General features: G+C 44.2%; 1 protein-coding gene and 1 pseudogene across 9 annotated transcripts in view; one reads left to right on the top strand and one right to left on the bottom strand.

Moving 5' to 3' along the window:
- Positions 1-27470, top strand: part of FOXN3 (forkhead box N3) — a 366752-nt gene that overhangs the window by 278329 nt on the left and 60953 nt on the right. The gene's annotated exons all lie outside the window — the stretch shown is intronic.
- On the bottom strand, positions 10697-11306 carry LOC105096759 (large ribosomal subunit protein uL6-like; annotated as a pseudogene).

The following is a 27470-nucleotide window of genomic DNA, read 5'->3' as shown; positions in this document are numbered from 1 at the left end:
AAATATGCAATGTTTGTTGTATGTGAAATGCCTGTTGTATATCAGCGACTATATTAGGCCCTGAGGAAACAGCAACTGATTAAGTTAGAAACAGCGGTGAATAAGTACCACGGTCTCTGCCCTGTGGCGTAAATACTGTAGTGTAGACAGAACGCAAACAAATAGAGAAATAAATACGCAGTGTGATCTCAGGTTGGGATACTTGCCGTAAAGAAGGTTAAAGAAGCGAGGCAAGGGTAGAGTGGTGGTCTTAGGGTGCTTTTTTAGGGAAGGTAACCAGGAACCAGGAAAGGCCTTTCTGAAAAATTGACGTAGAGACCAAAGTGATGAGAAGGTACCAGTCATGTCACCATGTAGGGGAAGAGCTTTCTAGGCAGAGGGCAAGTGCAAAGGCCCTGTGGCAAGAACAAACATGGTTTGTTGGAAGAACAGCAACATCACTGTGGTTGGAGGGGAATGAACAAGACAGAAGGTGGTAGGAAAGGAACTGGGAGTGGTAAGCAGAGGGCAGATCATTATAAATCATGACATAGAGGCTGGGTTTTTATTCTAATTATGATTAAAAGCTATTGGAGGGTTTTGAGGAGGAGCAAGGCTTAATCTGGTATGCTTTTCATAAAGATCACCCCAGAGAGTAGAGAACACAGTAGCCGGGTGGGAGGCTGGGGGTGTGAAAATAGAATCCAGCTAAGAGGCTACTGTCATAATCTAGATGAGGATGCTGGCCTGTCAGACGGGGCTGTTTACCATCAACACTTAGAGAGCAGAGGCCTTGGACTATACAACTTTCTCTCTTTCCTTAACATACTTCAGGCCTAAAGTATAAACTTATTGAATTGAGCCTAGAAGTACTATCTAATTTGGCATCTTCAAATAATTCTTCCCTGGCCTTTCTTAGCTCTTGTGGGTTCCATAAACCTCCACTAGCCACCCAGTTTTTTTGTTTTATTCATCAAAGTTTTCTTAGCCCCCAGCCATGGGTGTGTAATAACCTTTGACTGGTTTTTGGGTAGGGATAGGGCAAAGAGGTAAAAAAGGATGTCCTTTAGGTTTGATTACAATAATCATATTTAAGTTCTGTATAGTACTTTGCAATTTACAGAGTTACTTATTCGTAGCACGGTTTTTGCACAGACTATTGATAAATGATGGATGGATGGATGGGTGGATGGATAGAAGGATGGAGAGTTGGTTGGATGGATGTTTGATGAGTGAAGGAAGGAAGGAAATAAAATCGCTCCTCATTTTCTACACTCCAAAATTGGAGGGATGAACTGGGAGAGGAGTTATCATTCAATTAATTTGATTTTCTCAGTAATCTAGATTTGAGTTTTTCCAGCCATGTCATGCCTTCTCTTTTTTTCAGCTGTGCAGCTCCATTCCCCAAACAAAATGAGAAAAGATAAGGGGAACTATGCCTCTCACTGGAGCCCTCAGAACACTCGGCATATGAATATGTGAAACCCACTGTTTTGGGGTAAAAACCCTCAATCCGGGGGTGTGTTCTTCATGGGCCTCTGACCTGCTGTAGTGCAGACACTCAGGTCTAGAGGCAGTCATGCCCTGGGAAAGTATATTTTTTAATTTCAAGATGTAAAATGATTAAAATGTGAACAGCAGTTCTCAGCATTAGCCTGTTACTGTGAGGATGATGTAATGAGAAGCACTGATGACATTTGGAGGTTGATGAAAACAGTGACTTTGAGGGGTGGCGGGGGTGGGGGGGATAAGGGAATAGCAATTTTGAGATATAATTCACATACCATGCAATCCACCCATTCAAAGCATACAATCTAGTGGATTTTGGTGTAGTCACGAGTTGTGCAGCCATCACCACAATTTATTTCAGAATATTCTCATCACCTCAAAAAAAAAAACCCCATACCCTTTAGCCATTGGTCCTCCTCCATAGCCCCCGCAAATGATCATTTATTAAATCAAATTTGCAAATCATTGACCTTCTGGAATTTCAGCTCTGATTTTTTTTTTTTTGATTGAAGTATAGTCGATTTAATGTTGTGTTAGTTTCAGGTGTACAGCATAGTGACACATATATATATTCCTTTTCATTGTAGGCTATTACATGATACTGATGTAATTCCCTGTGCTGTGCAGTAGGACTTGTTTATTGAGCTCTGATTCGGAGCACTCAGAGAGCACCTTGTGGGCGTCCAGCACTTGGTGTGGGGTTGGGCGGGGGGACCTCTGTCCCCTTGATACTTGCAATGTGTCTCACGGGGCTGCCTTCCCTGCAGGTGTCCTCCAGAGCTTGTTTGTTTATTTGTTTGTTTGTTTAACCAAGATGCTTACAGAGCACACACAGCGAGAAGCTCCACTTTAGGGGGAGAAGGAGGGAGAAATGTGAATTTTGAAGCATTCTTTTATGTCTCTTTTACCTGAAAATCTCTTCTTTCTCACTGAACTGCTTTTCCAAATGAGAGCCCTGGTGGGCAAAACAGCCTTCTTTACTTTATTTCACGAGTGCTTTATAACTGCGAGGCTGAGGAGCTCCAACTGTGGGGAGGTGGAGGGGTGTGGAATGTATACAGCAGGAAATATACAGTGAAAGGGCCAGAGACAAGAGGAGGCAAGCCCCTGTTTCTTTCCATCTTTCTTTTTTTCCTTCCAGTGCCTTTTTCATGCAATAAAAGGCCAAGAAATTTTGAAATGAGAAACCTTACGGTGAGTATCGTTTCTTGCTTTCAAACAAGAACACATTTCTTGCCCTGGAGTATTTTACACCCCAAAACACTTTTTTGATATTTCAAGTTGCTGGGTGAAGATTGTCACCTCTTGGTCAATAGATCATTGCAGCATCATAGAAAGGGAAGGTCACAGAGTTCTGGGAGGGCCGTGATCGATGCCAACCTGTTGTGTATCTTCTGCATGTGCTTCCAAAAATAGGATGTTTGTTCATTATACTCAGTTTTTCCTTTGTCTTTGTTAGTGTTTTGGTATCCCTCTGCTGCCTAAAAACTTAAAAGGCCCCCCAAACTTAGGTTCTCCAGTTCTGCTGCTACTTTCAAACTAGCTTTGCAACTTTTGAAGCTTCAGTTTGCCCATGTATAAAACCCATTCAGCAACACTTCTGTGTATCCCATAGCCCTTCCATTCACCTGACAGCATATGTCTTGGTTATTTTCCACCTTCTCATCACACCCCTAGAATATCAGCTCCTCGAGGAAGGGACTTTCGTTTTTATTCATTGCTGTATTCCAGCAGTTAGAGCAGTACTTGGCATATGGTGGGTGCTCGGTTAATAAGAGTTGAAGGAAATGAGCGCACAGAGTGCTGCGTGAAGTCAGGAGTTGGACTTAGGTGATTCCGAAGGGCCCCTCTGGCTTTTAACATTTGACTGTCCACGCCGAAAGCCCTGTAGAAACTGTTCTGCCATATTTTTGTGTGTGTATGAAGGATAACTGGGTTTTCACATCTCCTAATCTGAACTTTTTGTGCGTTTCCCTTCTCCATGATCTTTTTTTTTTTTTAATGTTTTGTTGAGGGGGAAGATAATTAGGTTTATTTATTTATTTTTAGAAGAGGTGCTGGGGATTGAACCCAGGACCTCGTGCATGCTAAGCATGTGCTCTACCACTTGAGCTACACCCTTCCCCTTCCCTTCTCCATAATCTTAAGGAGAAAGTTAAGTCTGGGGAATCTTCCTTCTTATAGCTATAAGAAGACAAGGTAAGTGGTTTTTTTTTTTTTTTTATAGTCTCCTTTGAAGTGAAATTCTTACACACATCTGATCCTGAAGGGCTAGTTTCGTTCCGTGTGTGTATATGTCAGCTTACATGTTAGCACACGCCCAGAGCCTATGGGGAAACAGACAACAGATCTAAAAGAAGTCTAATAAATTTGCCTTTTCATACCTTCACACTTCATAAAGTTTTCGTGACACTTGGTATTGGTAGGTGACCTCTGAACATATTTGGCCATAGGCAGATTCTTGTGTCTCTTTGCTTCCTGAAGATACAGTAGAAGGACTTGTAGATGGCATTTGTGGGTATGGCTTAGACAAGGAAACATATTTGAAGACTCCTCGGTTATTTGGGAAACTTGCCTTGGGTTGCCTTTGTATTATAAGGTCAGAGTTAAGGTCAGGAAAGGCCAGTACCAATATGATATGTTTCTGTCCAAGAAAACATTTTCTCTGTTACAGAAACGATTTCATTGTGCTTGGTTGCTCAGGATGACTTTGCCTCAATTCTGTTCAAATAAGATTTCTAGATACTTGGTGTTGAGATTAACTGCATGTCTCCACTAGCTGGCGATGAGTTGGACTTTGCGAGTTGGTTTGTTGTAACTCTTTTCTCTGAGCATATCTGTTAGCACCAGTGCAGAGAGATCTTTCTTCTGTAGCAAAGGCTGAGTAGAGCTTTTTTATTGTTTTCATTCTCCTGCGAGATGGAGCTTAGGGGAGCCCTTATGTGAACCAGTGCATTCCGGGGAGAGCGTTCACGTGGTTCCATTGGCAGATGCGATGCAGACTCTATGCTATGTTTAGATTCCTCCCTCAGAGTTGCAGGTGCCCATTCATGGCGCTCCCTCACCTCCACAGGTCATGGAAAATGGCAAAAATAGGATTGTCGAGGTAATTTTTTGAAGCACTATTATTGTGGTTGACATTGATCATTTGCTACTTCAATTGTATTGCTACTTCAATTGTATTCCATGATGTCGGATTTACTATATTTAACCTTAGAAGAAGGAAAATAAACCCTCTCAGAGAAGAAAAGGGCAGTATTATTATGTGTTCATGAAGTCATGATGTGGCCTCATTGTCTATCGCCGCAGCCATCAAGGATGTATTCTTATAAAATAACGCAACAAGGCGGATGCTCAAAGGCTACGAAGGAACAAACTGAGGTTGTCAAAACTGTATCTGGGTTAAAAAATATTGCTCTACTCCCAACGTTTCTTAACAGAGGCTATTTATAATATAGTCCGGGTGTTTGTGCTGCTTGCATTGTATGCATCCTGAATGAGGAATCAGCTCTTTAAAAAGGACATTAAAAGCAAAATTCCTATTGTAGAAATCTGACTTAGTCCAGGGAGACTGCAGGTATCATGAATGGCTACTCGTTTCCCAGGGTTACTCAGAGTGCCTCTGGGTCATATTTTGACCAGACACCTGGACTTTGCTTGCTTTTTTTTCCCCAGTGTTCTAGATATACATGCAAACTTCCTAACAATCACTTGCCTGGCTCTTCGGGGATGTGAACCCCCACCCTCTTAGGAGGAAGAGTTTGTCTCTTCTCCTTTCTGAACGGCCCTCACCCCAACCTCTGGCCCCCCTCCCCACCAGGTTCTGGTTTCCAGCTTGGACCATTCCATTTCTCTCTCACATCAGGGGGGCAAGACTGGTTGAAGCAAGTCTTATATAAAGTGTAAATCAGACCTCAATAAAGCTATTAACACACACACACACACAAAAGCACCCTGATTAATGGACTATGTCGCCGTTATGTGAAGACTTTAAGTGGTTTTTAAAAATAGCTCTTTTGCTAGAGTGTTTTGGTTCCGGGTGTGTATCCTTGAATTGTTTTTTATTGTCTTTTATGCATAGCATTGTTAGGACGAGGAAGAACTCTTCCAATAATACCTGCGATATTTAGATTAGGTAATACTCCCCTCTCTCTCTGCGATGATTCCCGAACTTTCTCCGTTGCTTTCCCTGCTACTGAAGCATCAAGTCTCCAGCAGTTTCCCAGTGTAATTGTTGATTAAGTGCTGCATATCCTGCGATGATTATGAGAAGATTACTGTATTCAGCTTTTAATCTTGTGAGTGTCAAATATTTTACTTCAGTGGTGTCTTTATTATTATTATTATTCATAGCTCTTTCTGTTTGAGTAATGCAATCAGGCAAAAATAAAGGTAATGCCACAAATTCGGCATTTTTAGAATAATTCTTTGTCTCAGAATGGAAAGTGCCATCTGCAGGCCGTTCTCAGACGCTGATCGTGGTCTGCGAAGGTGGGATGAGGAATGCCTCAGGCTTCTTGGGGTTGCAAGTAACGGAGAGCAGCCAGCTCAAGAAGAAATATATGGAGACGGAGACCTACTGGAGGCAGTACCGGGTCTCTCAGGACTCCGAGGCCAGGCATTTTTCTGGGAGGCGTCAGGACTGGAAGCCAGAAGGCTGCCAAGAAGCTTGTGCCTCCCGTCTGCTTCTTTCTGTGCATCCTCTGTGTTTTCTCTAATGTTGCGCATAAGGTGGTCAGTGGTCGTCTGTAGCTTTCGAGCTGAACATCCACAGTAGAAGAGAGTAGCCCAGGTGGACCCGCCATCTCTCAGTTTTATTTCCCAGTTCCCAGGAGCAGCAGGAATTCTGGTTGGAGTGATTGTGGTCAGGTGGCTCCATGGGTCCAGTCATCTGGTCCAGGAGAGCCATCTCATGGAGTGACATCATGGCGGCCAGGGGCTCTCCCCGTGGGCGAGGCAAGGGGCAGCTCCCAGAGAGAGAGGCTCGTTGTGAGTGGGCCTGACACCCGCAGTAGGGTTGGGTTTGTGTATTTTTGTGAGGATGGCGACCTGACTCCTCATCCAGCCTTCCGTGATGACCATGCTTCTGCTGGAATCTGAATGCCACATCCCAGAGTGTGGGTTTCTGAAGGGAATCCCCCCCAAAATGACTTATAATCAACTCCCTGTTGCTTAGCTAGATGTCAGAGAAGCAGTCGTGCGAATAACTCCAGTCACTGTTTCCACAGAACCAGCAGGCTTTCTGATTCTTCCTTTAGGTACCGATGTCTCCACTTTACAGATGAGGAAACTGAGGTTGGAGGACAATGTGTCATGTCATGCAGCCAGAAAGCGGACAGCCAGATCACTTTTCCTGGCTGACTCCAAAATGCAGAACTGACCGCAGCGCTAGGTTTGGGTCACGTCCCCACAAGCTAGGAGTGGACGTCTCATGGGTACACAGGGAGAGAGCATAGGTGCTTAATAGGGAAGTGGCTGGTTAGACGTTGGCCTGAAGTGGAAAATTTGCTGGTGGTAATCCACAAATGGACTCATATTTGTGCACATCATGAGGATTTATCCTCACTGTGAACTTTCTGTCCAGAAATTTAAAATCCATCAAAATATTTTGGCTGGACTTTGAGCTGTAGGGCATCATTTCAGTGGAGAGTGTCTCGGGGATGGAGTTCTCGCTGCTCCAGCCACTTTCATCCCCTCCTCGTCCCCAAAGGTGGGCAGCGCTAATTGGAAAATCGTGGCTTATCAGAGTCAGTGCTAACAAAACCACGGAGCCAGGGAGGTGGGTGCAGTTTCTCCAAGAGTGATTAATGTGGGTGGTGAGCATTGAGTGAGGCGTAGAAAATCAAGCTGTCTATACAGATGCTGCTCCCGGGGGAAGAGCCCTGGGCTGGCAGTCAGGGTCCTGGGGGTGAGGCCCAGCCACCGACCATTCATTCATGGGATCCCAGGTGTGTCACTACCTGCTCTGCACCACTCAGCTTCCTTTCTCCTTTTCTTTTTAGTATGTTGTAAAAAAAAAAATTATAAAATACAAAATGATATACAATAAAAATTAAGTCATCCTCCTGTAAGAGAAATATAGCTCTAGTCCCGTCCCCAGAGGTAACCAGCATGATGTGTTTCTTACGTGTCCCTTGATGGCCGATGCCTTTACACACCTGAGTGTGTGTGCACATTTATGCAAATAGGCACATACCGTATACATTATTCTGATCATGAGGACCATTCTGTATCAGTGCCTACAGAGCTGTGCTTTCTGTGGGCTCCAGAGTTCACTGTGTGGCTGCACCACTGGATTAAAGCAAGCCCTGGTCCTGGACAGTCTACAGTGTTGCAAAGTGGCATTGGGTTGGTCTCCATTTCCTTAACGGAATGAGTTTGAAAGCTATTTGTGTTTCTTCTGCTGCATATTTCTTGCTGTGCCCTCTGTTCATCTCTTTTTTTTTTCCCATTGAAGTTTTATTTTTTCTTACCGTACCTCATTTTTCAAAGAGGTAATGATCCAAGGGCTGGTCATTTCTGCAGTTAGGAATATTTTAGCTGGGGAGGTGTGACCTGATGGATGTTTACTGAGAAGTCAGGGTACCTGGGAAAAGGGCCCATGTCAGCGGAGGCCGGCTTGGTTTACCTGGTCCCTCCCCACCTCCCCAGTGTTGTCAAACTGGGGTCATCCCAAGTCCCTCAACAAGACTCAGACTTGGTCTTTGGTTAATAGGGGGATACCTGCCCAGTAGGGGGGCTTCACCAGTTTTTGCTGGATGAACAAAAGAGAGCACATGGCATCTTAGGACAGGATTATCTTTGGGATCAACTAGTCCTCTAGACATCGACCTGGGTTCAAATCCTCTCAGCTCCAGAATTTACAAGCCATGTGAACTTCTCTAAACCTCAGTTTCCTCATCTATAAAAGGTAATAATAATACTGATGTTGTGAGCAGTGGAAGGAACATAGTAAAGTACCTGGCACATGACAGGCTTTCAGTAATTGACAGCTTCTCGTATTAGTATCACTGTTACGATCGGGACAGTTATTGCCATCACTGTAAACCAAACTAGTGACAGCGAGGGCCCGGGCTAAGACTAAGCAATTGATTCATGAGATGAGCATATTATATTCCAACTATGACTTCGTCAGCCTGTTCTTGAAGATGCCATTTGGTCTGCAGACCACCTGCGTCTTTGCATTAAAGCCTATCTGGACCTACATCAATTTTTTTTGTCTTGTGACCATAATTTTCTTATAGGCTTTGGGCCCTTGTTGCTGGACATGGAACCTATTGCCCATCCAGTTTTCTGGCCTTGAAAAGGGAGAGTGACTTGACTTGAAAGTATTCTATCTGGATTCTTAGTGAGAAAGATGTAGAAACTCTCCTCTTCACCCTGCCTCCTCCAGGAAGTCTGAGGGACAAAAAAAAAAGATCTTTATCTCTGTATCCCTTAAACCCAACTTAGGAAATTAACAAAGGAAGACGGATGGACTGAAATAAGACTCCCAGGGAAGCGATGGGAGCCTCCTAATTGATTCCCACAAAGCTGCTGGTTATTTACAACTAGGAAAATTGCCTGCTTGGAGATACCAATTCAACTCTCTGGTTCCGCTGGCTTGACAGGAAACATTCACTGCGCCTGGCTGGAAAAGCTCTTAGGGAGGGAGGAAAAGTGGAGTGAATTACATCTGACTGTTTAACACCATCTCATTCATAGATTTCTGCCTTTCCCCCCAGTTGATCATTCGCAGTCTCTTTTTCAGTATGTAATTGTTCATTTTAAATTTTCATGTTTGCTATAGCTGGGTGTATGTTAATTACCGGCAGCCTGTAATTATGTTGTCTATTTGTCATTTCCATGCGGCAAGGGTAGTCAGCTAGAATTCTTCCAATAGCAAGAATTCTAATTTATAATTTCATCCCCCTGAACCATCTAGAAATTGATATGTTTCACTCACACTCTTGATGTAGTTGAGTAAATGCCATGTTATTGATGTTCATTACCAGGTTTTAAGCTCAGAAATGCTGCTATCTTCTAACTTAGAAATACCCAAGATTTGGATTTATTTATTCAACCTACAACCACTTATTCAGCATCCACTGCATACTAGGTACTTGAGATATATATCTGAACAGAACAGACAAAATAAAATACCCTACAGTTCTCTGTGTGAGTGAAGGACTGTCCAGCTGACCCTTACAGACACTGTCTGGCTGCTGGCAGTGAGTGTGTGTCCCCTAGGCTGCCAGACACTTGTCCATTCCCAGCACTGTATTAGTGAGGAATATGGTAAGAAGTTAGAGGCCACTGGCAATGAAAGTTAGTATTTCACATTAAAGTCCCTCATATGTTATTGGCAGCTGAGACATACATGGAAAACATAATGATTTAAAGATGATCACATTAGTTCCAGACATCCCTCGGATCTGTGTACAAATTGTATTAGAGGTACATCAGATTGATCTGGTCAAGAAACAGGGCTGGGATTGGGTGGTATGTTCTTGCTGTACAGACCAGGTGAATAGAATGGCTATGGACATGGCTGAAGCTACATTCCTCAAAGTTCTAGCACCCTCGATTAAAACTGACCCCTGGGAATGATTCCCAATATGCGGCTGTCCTGGTGCTATGAGTTTAGAAGGGCGAGAACTTGAGAAAGGTCTGGAGTAGAGCTGAACACTAAAGTTCAGTGAAACTGATGTCAGAGGGGGTCTTGCTGGTGGATAAGGCTGAAGAGCAGCTCCTTAGAGGAGAAAGGGTCCAGGAGAAGTTAAGCAGTTGGAAACACTCTATCCAAAAAGGCATATGACAGAGTGTCCCATATTCATTCAGCAGCTTTTTTTTTTAGTACTTGTAGAATGTGCTAGAGTGTGAACAAGGCAGAGGTCCTGCCCATGTGGAGCTTCCATTTCAGTAGGGGAAGCAGGACAGACAGACAGACAAATAGGACAGCCAGATGTGATGTAATGTAATGTAATGTCATGCAGTTTTATAAGTGCTACAAAGAATTGTAAGTCAGGGTAAAGGAACAGAGTGGCCAAAGTGTCCTACTCTACTAATCCTTTCTGTACTTTACCAGTTCTTCTCAGTATCAAACGAAAACATTGGGTAAGCGGGTAGTCAGGTTTTGTTTCTTTGGGGTTTTTTTGTTTGTTTTTGTCTTTTTCTCCAAAATCAATACAGGACTTTTATTGCATCTTTAAAATGTCACTAATAGGTGTTAGATATCATTTGGCTTCTTGTTTCTGTAGCTGGACAACTTCAGTCTTATCACCTCCTGAACTGTTCCTTTTCCAGAGACATAGATACCATCCAAAATTTTTCTGATATCCTTGTTTTCAGTTGTTGTGGCTTGCTGAATCAAAGTCACTGAATTTGATGCAAGTTCAATGTCATTTCCTTTAAGAATTAACTCACCTTTCTGGGCTTGAGATACTGAACAAGCAATGCCTGACTTCATCTGAACCTGGAGCACCTATTTTTTTTTTGCCCAAGAAATTTCAGATTTCAACAAGAGACCTGTTCTCCTGAATAACCAAATTGATAGGGAAGTGAGTATGAACAGACCTCATCTTGTAATGGAAGCCCAGCATAACACTCTAGATCATGTTCTGTACATGACATAGTACAAAAGTAACCAGTTTCTATTTCGCCACCATTTGTCAACCTGGAGCCTCTTTTTCTTTCCAAGGAAACTGAGTTCTACATTGATATGATTTAAAGTCCCTCCAAAGGGTTCCTTTGGGCCCTTCACAATAACTGTGGCCCATCAGAGCAATGTCAACATTTTCTGGAGTGTCAGCAGTCTCATTGCTGAGAATAGTTTTCATTCTCACAATAGATGCAGTAAAGAGCAGCTTTTGTTTTTGATTAAACTTTGTGAGATTATTGTAGATTCATACACAGCTGTAAAAAAATTGTAATACAGAGAAATTCTGTTTCTCTCAATGGTGACATCTTGTAAAACATGTATATAATCTCATCTGTATCTACCAAAAAAAAAAAAATCTTGCTGGGATCTTGATAGGAATTACTTCAAACCTGTATATCAATTTGGGAACGAATGACATCTTTACTATATTGAATCTTCTAATCCATGAACATGGTATGCCTCTCCATTTACTTAGATCTTCTTTGATTTCTTTCATTAGCATTTTGTAGTTTTCAGCATATAAGTCCTATACATGTTTTGTTAGATTAACACTCAAGTATTTTATTTTTCTTGAATAGTTGTAAATGGTATTATTTTTAAATTTTTAGTGTCCACTTATTCATTGCTAGCATATAGAATACAGTTGGTTTTGTATGCTTATCTTGTACCCTGAGACCTTGATGAATGCACTCATTAGTCCTAGAAGGGTTCTTTGTAAATTCCTTGAGATTTTCTATGTAAACAGTCTTGCAAATAAGGACAGTTTTATTTCTTCCTTTTTGATCTGTATGCCTTTATTTCATTTTCTTGCCAATAATCACTAGCTAGAACTTCCAACACTGTGTTAAATAAGAGTGGTGAGAAAAGACATCCTTGCCTTGTTCTCAGTCATAGGGAGAAAGCATTTGTCTTTCCTTATTAAGCATAATGTTAGCTGTAGGATTTTTTTGTAGATGCTCCTTGACAAGTTGGGTAATTTTTTTTTAAATCATGATTAGATGTATTTTTCATATGCTTTTTCTACCTCAGTTGATATGACTATATGATTTTCTTCTATAGCCTGTTGATATGGTGGATTACTTTGACTGATTTTCAAATACTGAACCAATCTTGCATCACTGAAATAAGCCCCACTTGATCTTAGTATATAATTCTTTAAAAATATTCCTGAATTAGGGGGTTGGTATAGCTCAGTGGTAGAACATGCGCTTAGCATGCACAAGGTCCTGGGTTCAATCTCCAGTGCCTCCATTGTAAAATAAATAAGTAAAATAAATAAATAAACCTAATTACCTCCTGCCAAATATTCCTAAATTACACTTGATAACATTTTGTTAATTTGGTGTATACCTTGTCTTTTTTGTACTGAACTTAGCTGGTTTGCTTTCTTAATCTCCACTATACAGAGTCTTCTTATGTTTGTCTTATATTTAATGTATTTTTAGTTGTATTTAGTGAGAATAAGGAAAAATATATCTGTTCCATTTGCCAGAAGCAGAAGTCCCTTCAGATGGTCAATTTTTAGGTATACTTTTAAGCAGCGGCATAATTTACTACCAGAAGGAAAGAAAATCCTGAATTCAAGTCTTGATGAATAAAAAAGTTCTACCAGGTTATGAGTTTGGCTTGCTTGATTTGAAAAGGAGCTGAACAAAGAGATATAAATGGCTGAGCAAAAAGGTGCAACCCCATCAGCTCTTCAGTATCGCTTCCTGGGCTTCCCAGCAGAAGAAAGACCCTGTTAGGATCACCGAAGTGTCAGAGACGTTATACAGGCTCTTACCCCAGCAGATCATCACACACTGATAGAAGCCTTTTGATGAACTTCAATCCACTGTTGTGCCAACAGCGTTTATTTAAACTGTATTTCCTGCAAGCTGTTGGTAATACCAGATATTTACCCAAAGAAAGGTGCTCTGCGCGTTGCTGCAAACTCTCAGTTACCTATCAGTTATTTGCCAAATGATTTGTATGTCAGTGGGGTCCTGAGACTTAGGCCAAGGGGCACTTGTCCCCTGTTGTAGACATGATGATGGCTGGTCCAGGAGTTGGGGTCTCAGAGAGTCGAAGAGAATCTCTTTTCTATACCAAAAGAGCTAATGAATGGTGGCATATACGAGACTGGGACTGGTCTAGGTCAGCTCTAGAAGTCAAAATGCTTGGCAGTCAAAAGGTAGACTTTTTCAGACAGTAAAGCTTCTTAAAGGCTTGGAACTCAGGCCTGCCCAACCAGCCTGCCAGGCCAGAAAACCAGAGGCAGTAAGTGTCCCCGTGGCTAGAGCACTTAACGTCTTGGGGAGATGGGGTTTAGGCCACCCCATCAGGATAACTAAAGGCTTAGGTTCTAAGCAGCACATGTAATCTGGGGCCAGATTACCAGGAGCCCCCTTCCTCTAGCTTACTGTTACCGCCCTGTGACCACTTGGTGAGATGCTAGACGTCTCTAAGGCAGCAGAATCCTCATAGTAAAGAAGATGCTGGCTGCTGCTTTCAAAGGCTCCTCCCAGCTTCTCTGTCCAGTCACTCTGCTTCTGTGACCAGAATTTCCATAAGGACAGTTTGCAGATGGGCCGCTAGGGGTGCGTGTTCCTCCTCAGATGAAAGCCAGGGGCTTCGCGACCTTACCCGAGAAAGGAACACATTGCAAGCGAAGCCTGCCCAAGCCGGAGCTGTCCGCCCCACCGTGAGCGCCAGCTCTGTCGCTCCTCAGCTGTGTACCTAACAGGCAAAAACTGCACAACCTGCCTGGGCTTCAGTTTCCCCATCTGAAGGAGTGGATGATCTCTGTGTTAGTTTCCTGTGGCTGCTATCATGAAATACCACAAACTTAGTGGCTTAAAACAACACAAATTTCTTATCTTACAGTTTTGAAGGTTAGAAGCCCGAAATGAGTCTAGTGAAGCTAAAAGTAAGGGATTTCAGGGCATGTTTCTTAAGGAAGCTTTGGAGGAGAATCTGTTTCCTTTTTCCAGCTTCTAGAGGCCACTCACATTCCTTGGCCTGTGGCCCCTTACTCCGTTTTCAAAGCCAACTTCTCATAAAATCACTCTGACCTCCCTCTTTGACTTACATGGATTTTGGTGATGACATTGGGCCCACCCAGATAGTCCAGGAGAACCTCTCACTTCCAGGACCTTAATTCCCCCCATGCTTTCTAACCTAACACATTCACACATTCTAGATTACAGTAGGATGTGAACATCTTTGGGGAGAGGCATTATTCTGCCTACCACCATCTCTAAGACCCCTTCCAGCTGAATGTGCTGCAGTTCCAAAGACTCGTGTCAGCCCTCAGTAGATACCTCCAAGGTCACAGTGGCTGACAGAGCCCAAGAGCCACTGGTGCCATGTGGCCTCAGCATAAGCCCCTTGCCTGGGCACACTCCCATCCTTTACTTTCAATGGTTGCCTCATCTCACAGCATTTCTTATGATTTCCAAGAACTATGGCACGGTAGCAGAGGTCACAGAGATTCAGTGAGGGAATCAACAGGCCACAGTTTCTAAGAGCCCCTGGTGCAAAGGTCCCTTTCCATGGTGAAGTTTTCAAAACAGCAGATATTTCTTTCCATTCTCCTCTTATCTTCCTGCTGGTTTACTTTAGCAAATATTTGCACGCACCCACTGTGTGTACAGTGATTGTGTAAGAAATAACCCTTGTTCTCAAGGAGTGGAAGGCAGAGAGGGCACAAATGACCATAGTTCAGGTGTCTCCAAGGAGCAGACAAAATGCCATCAAAGGTCAGCTGCAGGTGACTTGGCTTTCCGCTGGTGTACTTTGAGCTGGCACTTCAAGAGTTAGGAGGATTTCAGCAGCTGCTGGCACTGGGGACTGGGTGGACCGAGGGGAAAGCATGTCCAGAGAGCACAGCCCAGAGCACGCTGGGGAGAGAACACCGCCTTCCTCACCAGTGCTCACCTGCCCAGCCACTGAAGTAAACATCTCTTCCCCCTGTGACCATCAGAACCGTAATGTCTTTCCACTTAACGTTTTTCCTTCCACTTCAGCTCAAGTGGGCTTTGGTCATCCTCTCATTCATTTGTGCACTGGAGTTCAGACTTCAAAATGTGCTTACCCACCTAGTGCTATAGGTTGAATTAGACCCCAAAGATATGTTGGAGTCCTAACCCACCCCCAAGTATCTGGGAACGTGACCTTATTTGAAAATGAAGTCTTTGCTGATGGAATCATCTTGTGTCTTGTAATAAAGATGCGGTCATTAGGGTGGGCCCTGGTCCCATGTGACTGGCGTCCTTATTAGAAGAGGGAAATTTGGACACCGGCACACACGGGAGGAATGCCATGAGATGACGGAGGCAGAGGTTGGAGGGATACGGCCGCAAACCAAGGGATGCCAGGACGGATGCGCAGCACAGAAGGAGGCAAGAAAGCATCCTCTCCTTCAGGTCTCAGCGGGAGCGTGGCCCTGCCAACACTTTAATTTTGGACCTCTAGCCTCCAGAACTGTAAGATAGTAAATTTCTGTTGTTTCAAGCTACCCAGTTTGTGGTTCTCTGTTAACGGCAGCCCTAGGAACTAACATACCTAGCTTGTACTTGGCCCTGTACTACGGGACTTCGCCTTGGATTCTACCCAGACGGCCTCAGTCTGTCAGGGAAGTTCACTTGTGCCTGTTGGCGTCACATCGGTGGCTAATGGGTGGTCTTTGCTGGGGGAATCTGATCATCAGAGGGGCTCCCCAGTCTCTGGCCTGTAGGCTAAGGTCTCTGGGATGTATTTGGAGGCCAGTGGGCTGGTGACAGAGGATGGAGGGAGCAGGCATGGCCAACGGTGGTGTGGTTCCCAGTAGAAAACTGAAGTGGACTGGAGTCCAAGGGTTTTAGGGCAAAAGAGTTCAGCGTTCATTAGTCCAACTCTTCCTCCTGCTGGATTAAACTGTGCAAGGAAGCATCATGTGACCCACCCAAGGCCACTCAGCTAGGAACAGTCAGGACTTGAATTCAGATCTTAAACCTCACATCCAGACCTCTGAAATTTCTAAAGGAACTCTAACGTCTGTAATTCTGACTTCAGAAAGTTTTTTGGGGGAGGGGGCAGAGTTTTTTATGCCTTTAAACTATTCTGTTTACTGGGGGAAAAAAGAGGGAATTTTAAAAAGAAAAGGCAAAAAGGGGAACACTCTGACCTTCTGGAAAGGGATTTGAAAGAGTAAGTTTATGTGACATTAAAATAAAAGTCCCAAGAATATTCAGTTTTATTATGGGTCATTGGAAAAAAAATCCACTCCCAGCCTCAAGCGGATGGGAAGTCCCAACTCACGGCTTCATTCACTGACCGCCCACCCACCTGTTGGAGAGGGTAGAATTTATAAAATCAGCAGCTATTATATGACCTCAGACAGCACCAAGTTGCACTTTCAGCCTTGTTCCTGGTATCCTGTCCTTCTGCAGGATGAAGTAGAGCCACTAATGTTGTTTCAATAGATTTCATCTTTCCAGACTTAGTTTAAATCACAAGTGTGTGGTGCCGGGCAGATTCATTACGGCAGCAGCAGTGCACACACGGCATCTCGGTAGCTTTAAATCAGTATCTCTCCTAAAGGTTCCCAGGAATGTCACCTACAAGGCACATTGCTTGCGTGAGCATCCTTTGTGCTGGCTGCTCTCGAATATAATTTTTATCCGGAAGACATAAAGGAGGCATGGAAAAGGATCATTTTGCTTGGCAGCCCCCAATGAAAGGAAAGGGGGGGTTACGGTTATTTTTCTGTTGTTACTATTATTGTTTCTTGGGTTCCTCGAACAAAGAAATGCCATGTGGCTTTCAAAAGGTCTCTCCATGCAAACGGTTCCCATCACAAGTGATCAGCGTCCTGCCACTTTGAAACCAGAAGTGGCTTTGGCTTTAGCAGCACTTATGAAATTATCATCGCCAGGCCGGGCATTGGAGACCAGCCTCTCAGAGAGATTGACGCTCTTGTCTTCCGTCTTGTGCGCGTCTTGTGAGTGTGGGTGCACTGTCACTTTAACACGCTGTCACCCTGCAGTGGGGTTGCTTCATCCAGTGCCGTGGAAAAACAAGGTTAGAAGAGCAGAGACTTCTGTGGATGATGAGTAAGTGGGATTAGTTAAACCAATATTGAAAGATGCTTTGCACAACTCTCGGTGCCTCACATTAACTCAGAAACATATGCTGTTTCAGCCTTGGTTGGCACAGACACAGTTAAAGTTGCATCAGGACCTTTGTTACATAATCCTTCCCGGTTATATAATTAAGGGTCCTGTTTCTTCTTGCCCTGGTTTACATCGATTGAAACAGGGATAGAAGATCGCAACAGTTCATGGTTTCCTGTAATAACCAAGGCAGTCATTTTATTGATTAAAGCACATGGGATCTATTGGTTGTCAGTAGTACTATACGCAGGACGGACTACGTCTGTCTGAACAGTTTGTGTACGAAGAATATAAAATGAGTTGCAGACACATCTATCATCCTACAGACGAGCAGGCTGAACGAGCTAACCTTCAGATCCTAGCTTCTGAGATCCTTCTGGTATCGGCCTGTGTCTCTAGCTGGTCAGAAACAGCCTAGATGTGGAAAAGTACAATACGGGAGGGACTTTCAGGGCTGCCGTGAGGTGGCCTCTGTGACTTTTTCCAGACCTGGCCCGAGTACAGTTAGGAAATGTTACAACCTAAGGGCAGGTGGGCTTCTTGAGACTTTGATCCAAGACCTTCCTGCACACTGAGCTTGCCTACCTCTGAAGTGACTGTAGCACCTGCTTCCGTCCTGGCGCCTCCTAGTTATTTCAACTATAAACTCAGCAGCCATAATTCAAGGCCCCCCAGCCAGTCGATTAAAGGAGACCTAAAAATCAGTTACCCCACAGCCCCCTACTCCCATCTGTCCAGTCTTGGAAGACTGCAGAACAGACACACCTGCCCCAGGCCCCAGTTTAAGTAGGCGAGAAGGACCCAGAAAACAGTACTACGTAAGGCAGCCATGCTATTACATGAGCTTCTTCTGACTCCAGAAGCGAGGGTTCTGTACCTGTCCCTGCCAGGGCCCCAGCATCCCAACTGGCTGGGACCTTCTGAACAGCTGTTGGTCCCCAGGGGGTGATGCCCACATCCTGCTCCACCAAACTCTAGGTAGTGGAACTGTGATGGACACGTCTTTCACTCTGCCAGGCAGGTAGACCAGAGCCTCAGGTGCCCCTTGCCAGCCGCGTGGACCTGGACCCGCTGCACTCTTTTCCGTCTCCGGCCATCCTCCCTCTCAGGCTCCTTAGCTCCTGCCAGCCCCATTCTCCCCCCACACTCAGGTCTGGACTACTCTTGACTCCCAGAATCCACTGTGACCAAGAAGCCACGCCAGCATCTTTCTGCAAAATAGTAATATTTTGCCACAAATACTTCCTCAGAAGCAAGTATTGACACCAAATGGGGTTGCGGGTAATTTCAGTTTTCTTCTTTATGCCCTTTTTTCTTTCAATCAAATTTTCTGCAATAAACATGTACCATTTTTTCAGTTGGAAAGAGAAAATACATATTTTCAAATAGCAGCTGGGGAGACAGAAAATAAAAACAAGTAGTCTTTTTTTGTTCAGTAGACTAATGACAACAACAATAAAATCATCCCAAGGTAAATCAATGCAAAAATATGGGGCGGGCTCACTCCTCATCACATAATAAGTGGCCTCTCACAGGTGAGATGCGGTGGGGTGGGTCACCATCATCGCCATCAACCTCAAGTCCTGGTGTTTCTGCAGAGCTGCTGGGTGTGTGTTGCTCCAGTGGACACCGTGGGGATTTATTACAGGGTTGTCGGGAGGCTCAAATGAGAAAATAGATGTGAAAGTAGTTTCTAAATGGAAGCTATTATTTTCAACAAAAAGCAGAGAACTTTCATCGACATTGGGAGACAAGGCAGAACATTGTAAGGATGTTTATACAATTTAACATCAGAGAAGATGTGGCCATTATGATCTAAGAACTTAAAAGTTCATCTATTCATTTTATAAATATTTACTGGGGCCTGGGACAGTTCTTGGTGCTTAGGATTTTTCAGCGAAGAAAACAGACACAAGTCCTTGCTTTGTGGAGCCTTGTGAGGGAGACAGATGAGAAACAATAAATCTAATAAATAAAAAAGAAGCGGTCATCAAAATAACAAGAGTAGCTAACGCTTAAATAGTGCTTTCTTTGTGCCAGGCCTGGTTCTAAGCCCCTTACATATACTTAATCCCAAATACTCTATGAAGAAGATACCATTATCAGCCCCATTGGGGGAAAATGACCCACACGGGTGAAGTTTCTTGCCCAAGGTCACACAGCTAGTGATGCTGGAAGCTGGAACTCAGTCTCAGGCAGCCAGGCCTTCATCGTAGAAGAAGTTAATTGATGAGCTGGTGGAGAAAGAAACAGAACAGGGTAAGGGATCATCCATTCAGCAGACATTTCTGAGTACTCTGTGCCCGGCATTGTGTTGGATGCCAGGGCATTATCCCTGCCGTGGAGGGGCACACAGACGCATTAGCCAACCACATGCTAACCTTCCTCCCTGGTTGTCTAGGACAGCAGAGGTACCATATTGGGAAAGTTCTGGTTGCTGTGACACTTGGGTTTAGGACTAGTGATTTCACAGCATCGGCCGCCTTACCGGTGACCATTGATCGTGCTGTTTTACCCTCTCACTGCGGAGCTTCTAGGCACAAGAGGATGATCAAGGCAATAACGACTTAGTTTAGACTCCAGGCCACAAAGCCAAGGGCCTTGGCCTTCCTGAGCCGCACCTGGGGGAGCCAGTTCAGTTCCTCCTGTTCAGTTGGTGCCTGTGCTACAGTCGTTCGCTCTTTTGAGTGTCACCCCTCCCTCCTTTTATCTCAGTGAATGTCACACAGAGGGACAACACTTTGCACCCCCCCTGCCTATACCCAGCCCTGCCCATGGTCCTCCATCCCAACACTGGCAGAGGGAGGGCCAGGAAGAACTCATGACTCAGAAAAAAAAGCCCCTGCAAGTTTCTTTCCTGCTAGTGGAGGGTTAGTAGCGTTTGGTTCCAGCCCAGATGCAGCCTGTTTCTTCCCACAGTCCATCTGCAGCCTGAGTGGTGTCAGATTGTGCACCTGGCCAAGGGTGGTCCCCACTGTCCTCTTCTCTCCCACTCAGGTGTCCCACAGCAGCCAGAATGGAAGGGTGTTCTGTCCGCGGAGCTTCTGTAATCCCCCGGTCCAAGCTGAGAGTCACAGGGGCTTTATAAATACCCCTGTGCTGCAGGGGTTTTTGTTTGTTTGGGGCTTATGTTTGCTTCTCTAGTTCTTTTGTCCGACAGAATCCTCCACTGAGTCTGAACTGTCTTTGCTATCACTCAGGATTCAGGAGATGAGTGTTGCTGTGGAGGAGGTTATCTGTTTGTGTCTCCGGGGCAACCACGCGTACCTCTTTTCCCACAGATGTCAGTTGGGGAGACTGACTGTCGTCATTAGCGCTCATCACAGGTCAGGACTCCCCTTGCCCCTTTGGGGCAGCTGAAGGCATCCCCTCTGGTAGGCCCGCAGTGTTGCTACGAGAAGGCCTGGCACTTCACGACCGTTATTCCATCTAGTCTCAAAACAGCCCATTTTACGGTGGAGAAAACCCAGATCCAGAGAAATATAATAACTTCCTGCCAGGTACCCAGCTAGCAAGTAAGCAGAACAAGGACTTAAATCCAGATTTTTAAATTTCAGTTTGTTTTCTTTCCAGGATATCACCCCAAGGACGTTTGGGTTGGAAAGTAAATTTCTTTCAGGTGTTGTTACATTAGTTCTGAACAAGTTTTCTTTTGTAGGGGAAATGAACTGAACCTATCTTCCTAAAAGTATCCTTTTGTAAACACTTAAAACACTTCCAGGTTCCTATAAGACATGCTTCTGAGTTATTTGTTTGCAGGGTTTTTGTTTGTTTGTTTATTTGTTCGTTTGTTTGATTCCTGTAATTAAGGTGGATTGAAGTTTTTTTCCTAGTAAAATAAGAAATTGCCTTCTCTCTTCCAATCTATGCTTTTCCATCTCTCTAAGCAAGCTGAAGATGATACAAAAATAATGGCTCTATCTTACAGGTTAAGAATGAAACAAATTATTTAAATTCACATTTTAAACTGTAGGAATGGACTCACAGTTTATGTACTATGACCTTGTTAGTTTCCCAGACTTTACCAAGTTTTGCAGTAAATTGTATTGACTAGACAAAGAGAAAAGTGCATAGCCCTGCATCCAGGAACATCTTGAAGACACCTTGAGGAGTTTTAAAGGGTCTAGATAAACCCCTGAAGTTGTATTGAAAACATGTGCCTTCCCGAGCTTTTGTACCCAAAGATTCCTTTTTCATCAGACCCTAAAAGGACATGGTCATCATGTCGGTTTTCTCTGCCGCGTAACAAGTTACCACTGACAGCGTTTTCAGACAGCACATAGTTATAATGGCCACAGTTGCCCTGGGTCAGGAGTCCAGGCACAATTTATCTGGGTCCCCTGCCCAGGGTCTCAACAGGCAGCAAACAAGTGTCTTAGGGCTGTGGTCCTTTCTGGAGTTGGTTCTCCTTCAAGCTAATACAGTTGCTGCCAGAATTCAGATCCTTGTGGTTGAAGGGTGGAAGCCCCCCTTTCTTGTTGGTTCTCGGTGAGTAGAGACCCGTGTAGTCCCTGCCAGACCCCCCTGCGGCCCCCTCCCAGACCCTCACAATCAGGCAGCTGCTTTAAGGCCAGGAAGAGACCTCTCCTTCCAGTCTGCTACGACACAGTCCTGTGTGGCGTAGGGTCACCTGGGGAACGACTGCCCATCACCTTTGCCATATTTTATTACTAGAAGCAAGTAACAGGTTCAATGTATACTAGAGGGAGGGAGACTGTACAAGGTCATCATCCAGTGGGGGTCACCTTGGTCTTTGTCTGCCAGTCACCCCCTGAAAGCTCAGAAGACACACTGCTCTGGAATGTGAAAAATGACAACTGTGACATCCAACAAACACATCGTTGATTGACTGACCAGTCATGTCACATCCGTAGGAAGAAGCCCGACGTGACTGAATGGGGAAACTGTGATCAGTCTCACTTTATCTAGATGGAGTCGGCGCCGTGAAGGGGGGCCAGGTGGTGAGGCCTTAACGAGAGCAAAGAGCCCCCCCCAGGCTGGGTGGGAGGCAAGCCACAGCAAACACCGTATTCCCCACGCACATCTTCTCCCCGGCCGCGCTTCCTCGATTTTTTGAGGCAGAAAGATCATGGTTTGGACAAACGGGAGGCAGCCAGACCCCAAAACAGCTTAAAACGCCTCATGCCGGGGTGTGGAGGGGGAGCTGCCTGTTGACTGAGATCATTCTTGGTTTACTCAGAGTCTAACTCCAGGTTAATAAAAAGTTCAAAATTGAATGGGAGCTGGTTTGCGGTCAAATTTCCTGGGCTGTTCACAGAGTTGCTCTTTCTTCTGGCTCTGTTAACTTGGTGTATCATTTCCTCAGGTGGCCGCAGGAAGTACCGCAAACCAGGTAGCTTACCCAGCAGACATTTGTGCTCTCACGGTCGGTCTGGAGGCTGGAAGCCTGAGATCCGGCATCGGCAGGGCAGTCCTCGCTGGGAGGGGTGCTTCCCGGGCCTCTCTCCGAGCTGCCGGCACTTCCTTCGCTTATGGGGGGCACCCCTCCCCTCTTCCCCTGGCGCTTCCCCTGTGCTTCTGTCCTCCCTGCGTCCAAATTTCCCTTTTTTATAAGGACACCAGTCAGTCATATTGTATTAGGGGCCCACCCTACTCTAGTATGACCTCATCTTAACTAATTTTATCTGTGACAACCCTATTTCCAAATAACACTATGTTTTGAGAGGCTGGGTAGGACTTCAGTGTATTAATTAATTGGGTGGGTGGAGGTGGGGGAAGTAAACACTGTTCAACCCATAACACTTAATGAAGAATAATTTAAAATTTTCCTGCTCGTCATACTGTTGTAGCAAGTAAATAGAAGTCTCCCTGGTGGATTAATGGTCAGAGGCAATTAGATTTCCCCCTCTCTCTCCACCCCCTCATTTGGGAATTTACTGTTTTCTCACTAGAATGGCATCCTTGCTTTTCAGACTTCGTTTTAGAAGTAAAGCAGCTCTCACTGTACATCTAAAATTGGTCAGTCATCAGCCTGCTTCTGGTCGTAGGATACTCATCCAGGGGTCGGTTATCTGGCAACCTCACCTATAAGGTGGGTGGAGAACAGAAATCCAAGCTCACAGAGAATACGGAAAGCATGCTGAGCAAAGATGTCACAACAGTCGTAAAATGACTTTTAAGAGAGCCCTCTGGACTTTCACTCACATCCTGTTCACCTTTACACATCATTGTCACAGACTTCTGAAATCTCAGTTTCCAGTTCACAGGCTAGGAGAAGTGTGAATCTGTGTGTGGCAGACTCAGGGCAGCAGGGAGTGGGAGGGAACCGCACAAACCTTAGAAAGCAGATTCCAAACTAGATTTGGTTTAAATATTACTTCTGTTATGATGTCTTCACTGATGTCTTCCTCTGAATTCCAATATTACTTTACATCTTCATTAGTCAGTTGTCACGTGTTTTCTAACAGTTTGTATACATGTTCTAATTTGTGTACATTTTTCATCTTCCCCACAAGATGCTTGTTAGAGCCAGGACATACCCAGCTGTGCCCAGCACAACACCTGACATTCAGCAAGCACATGAATAAATTCTTCTTAAAGACTGAGTAACTAAAAAGGATGCTTTTTTAGGTGGACAGTAATTAGGTAATTTAGGTGCCTAATAATTTTAGTCAGGGTAGCATTTCAAAGAATTTTGAGCAAAGAAGATTATTCTGATATTTCCCTTTTAAAATTAATTCTTATTAAAGTTACAAAATCTAAACCTTTACCTTTCTTTAGGCTTTTAAGAGCTGTTCACAGATCTCATTATTTTATTTATAAGTCTAGCAATTTTTAGCAATTGCTTTTAAGGGGGCCTTTTATTAATGTTTGGTCCAATTTGCAAACTTAGTTAATTAAACTCCTTTAAAAATTTTAAACTGCATTTGTAAAGGAAATCGAACATATTAAATTTATAAGTACTCAATTGCTTGACTCAGCAAATAAGCCTCCCAGAGCTCTTAAGCAATTCTTACAAATCTAATTAAGCTTATAAGTATGTTACACCTTATGGTCTCAAGTTTTCTTAGACTGTATATGCCTTTAGTGAGAGTTTGACTTAAAATTGAAGTCTGAACTGGTTATTCAATTCCACGCTTTAAGTTGATGTTCAAAGTCTAGTCATTATTCTTATAGGCCAATTGTCTTAACTGTAACAGATATTTGAAATACTAGATCTGCACTGATTTCTTTTTTTAAAAAAGTTAATTCGACAGCTCTGATTTTCTTAAACATTTCTGTGCTTTGTTCTAAATCTTCTGTGGGTTAAAAAGTGTTCATTCACATTGTCCAAGAAAGAAAAAAGGATACCCCTCCAGTCTGCCGTCCAGAACCTTCTTTCTACATATCAAGGATCTTTGGCAACTTCAGTTCACCAGCATCCAGCAGTGCCCCGTCCCACCCATAACAGTCCAGCTGGAGAACGGCCACAGATCCCCACCAGGTGCTCCTTGGAGGGCCCTCACAGGTGCTTCTGGCAGCTCTGATAGACAAAGTCTGAGCAATCTGAACCTTCTGGAGGCTGCCCAGGAACACAGCACCAGCCACGGGCTTTGTAAATCCTCTTTCCCCTAAAAGATTTACAGAGACAGACAAGCCCCACCCAAACTCTTGGGGAGCCATCAGCTACTGGTGCCTGGATGTGTCTCCCAGGAGGTCCTGCCCACTGTCCTCACGGCTGCCTTTACAGAGGGCACAGCAGACGGGGGGGCAGCGGGGATGTGGCTGTGGCACCAACATCGGTGGTCTGTACCCTGCCGGGGTCCAGAGCTCTTCCTGCCCGAGGCTGGCCTTGAGAGCCACATGCCACAGCTTCCTCTCCCACCTCAGTCCTGCGTTCTCTCTCCTCGTACAGGAATCTACACAGTGGTCAAAGTTGATTGCAGAGTGTGGACCTGGGTCGGAACAATGACAATTACTTAAATTACTGAAAGTTATCAAACCAAATCTGCCTCTCTGGTTCACATGTTTAAAAATTTCGTCCCAAATGGTTTCTTACCCTGCAGAAACAGTAAGGCCGCATCCGTTGTTCAGATATTCTTGATAGAACTTCTTTTGCCCCCAAATAATAACAAGTTATAAAAATAAGCAGTTGCCTACATCTTATTTAAAAAAAGAGAGAGAGAAGGGAGGGAGAGAGGGAGGGAAGACGCTTACTTCACTAAAGAACAATTAATTGAGGTCATCTCAAGTCATTGTGTGCATTGCCTTCCTAAGTGAATTTCAGGGGTGGGGTGGGCGAGCTGCGGGGAAGGAGGGCCTGCCTTCTCAGCTGCCTGGGATTTCTTAAAGTCAGCGAGTGTCAGCCTGCACTCAGTTGAGTATCTGTGCCCTTGAGTGTGGGGCTGGGCCCCTTTTTATAGTCACACTGTAAATGAGCCCACAGCTCAAAGAGGCAAGTGTCTCTTGTCCCACATCCCTTAGATTCTTCAGTCCACTCACGGAGATCTATGTCGCCTGTCCTCTGGCCATCACGAGAATGGGCTTCACATTTTCTAAATTTTAATATATGCAGATGTCTTTCCATGAAAATCCAAAGACCTTGAAACTCCATGGGACTGTGCATGACCTTCAAATATAGACGGACCTCAGAGATAGTAGCATGGGTTCGGCTCCAGACCACACAGTAAGATGAATATTAAAATGAAAGTCACATTTATACTCTGCTGTAGTCTGTTAAGTGTGTGTCTAAAAAAAAAAGTACATACTTTAAAAATATTTTATTGCTCAAAAACGCTAGCCACCACCTGAGCCTTCAGCGAGTCATATCAAGTTCATGATCACAGATCATCATAAGAAATATAATAATAATAGCAAAGTTTGAAGTATTATAAGAATTGCTAAAATGTGACAAAGAGACATGAAGTGAGCAGATGCTTTTGGAAAAAAATGATGCTGACGGACCTGCTCACCAGAAGGGTTGCCACAAGCCTTCCATTTGTAAAGAATGCAGCTGCTGCTAAGCACAGTGAAATGAGGTATGCCCGCGATGCTAAATGCTGAAGGGGGCCTGTGGGTGCTCAGCTTTGGCTGCTGGGGCTCCCAACCCCCAGGCCGGCCACTCCACAAGTGACATCAGTCCTGGAGAACATCCTGCATTACAGCTATGCCCAGTGATGGGTTTCCATGGTGACAACTAGTCCCCAAGAAAAGATTATGTAGACAGGGGAATTATACAATAGGATTTTTTAATTTTGTTAAAATATTTAAAATGAAAAAAGATATTTCAAGAGGCAGTCTTCATGTATTGGAACATTGTCTTAATGGATGAGTGCTGCATTTCCCCACAATGTGGCTGAGTGAGTTCTTGGTACATGAGACAAACATTTGTAAAAGTCTGACAAAGGTTCTTGAGCCAATGAGGAAGTTGGTAAAAGCAAGTTCTCTATAACTCGGTTGAAGAAAAGCCAGAATAATACCGCTTGGTTATCATTTCTTAGTTATAAAGTGTTGAGGGATTTGCAAGACTTCTTGGCTTCTGCTCCATAGATCACGAATCTGACTGTAACCAAAGGTTATATGTAATGTGGTGTGGTGAATAATGCATGGGGAGTGATAACAGACTTTAAAAGAGAGACGGTGGCTTTTAAGTACAGTATGGCATTTCCTTTCTGCCGTGGTGATACATGATACAGTGCTCTGTGGTGTGCAAAATGTTACTGGTTGTCATAGCAATAGAACACCATCCCGGAGAAAGGAGGAAACGCTGGCATAAGGCGCTTCGCTGGAACAGAACTACAGTTATAACAAAAGGATCATTGTTAGTGCCGGTTAATGTTGTCAAATAGTCAAGTCCATGCTATTTTTTTTTTCTTAATTGATAATGCTGAGTAGCCCTGATACTATCCCTGGTTACACACACGGGCTTCTGCCTTCGTCTGAGAGTTTTGTACCTCTTGGTTCTGCTCATTGATATAAAAATAGGTTATGTTTTTAATGCCTCCCTGAACTCATTTCAGCCACTGGCCCAATTCACTAAGCTTCAGGGTTTGCATGCCTTCTCTGTAGAGTCTGTAATTAATTTCTGTGTTTCTCCTTGCTGTCAACATTGCCTCCCCCGGGTTATTTTTCAGTCATTGTTATACTTTGTTAGACCCTGAGCGAACAGCCCTTGCAGAAGAGGCATCTGCACTGAAGCTAATCTATGCTTTCTGGTGGTTCTTCGGGCAGTCTTCTTTTGGTGGCGTCTTCCATTTTTCTGTTCCATC

The sequence above is a fragment of the Camelus dromedarius genome, chromosome 5, assembly GCF_036321535.1.
Source record: "Camelus dromedarius isolate mCamDro1 chromosome 5, mCamDro1.pat, whole genome shotgun sequence".
NCBI classification, from domain to species: Eukaryota; Metazoa; Chordata; class Mammalia; order Artiodactyla; family Camelidae; genus Camelus; species Camelus dromedarius.
Note: the sequence above shows the minus strand (reverse complement) of the source record. Positions and strands in the feature narration are given on the sequence as shown.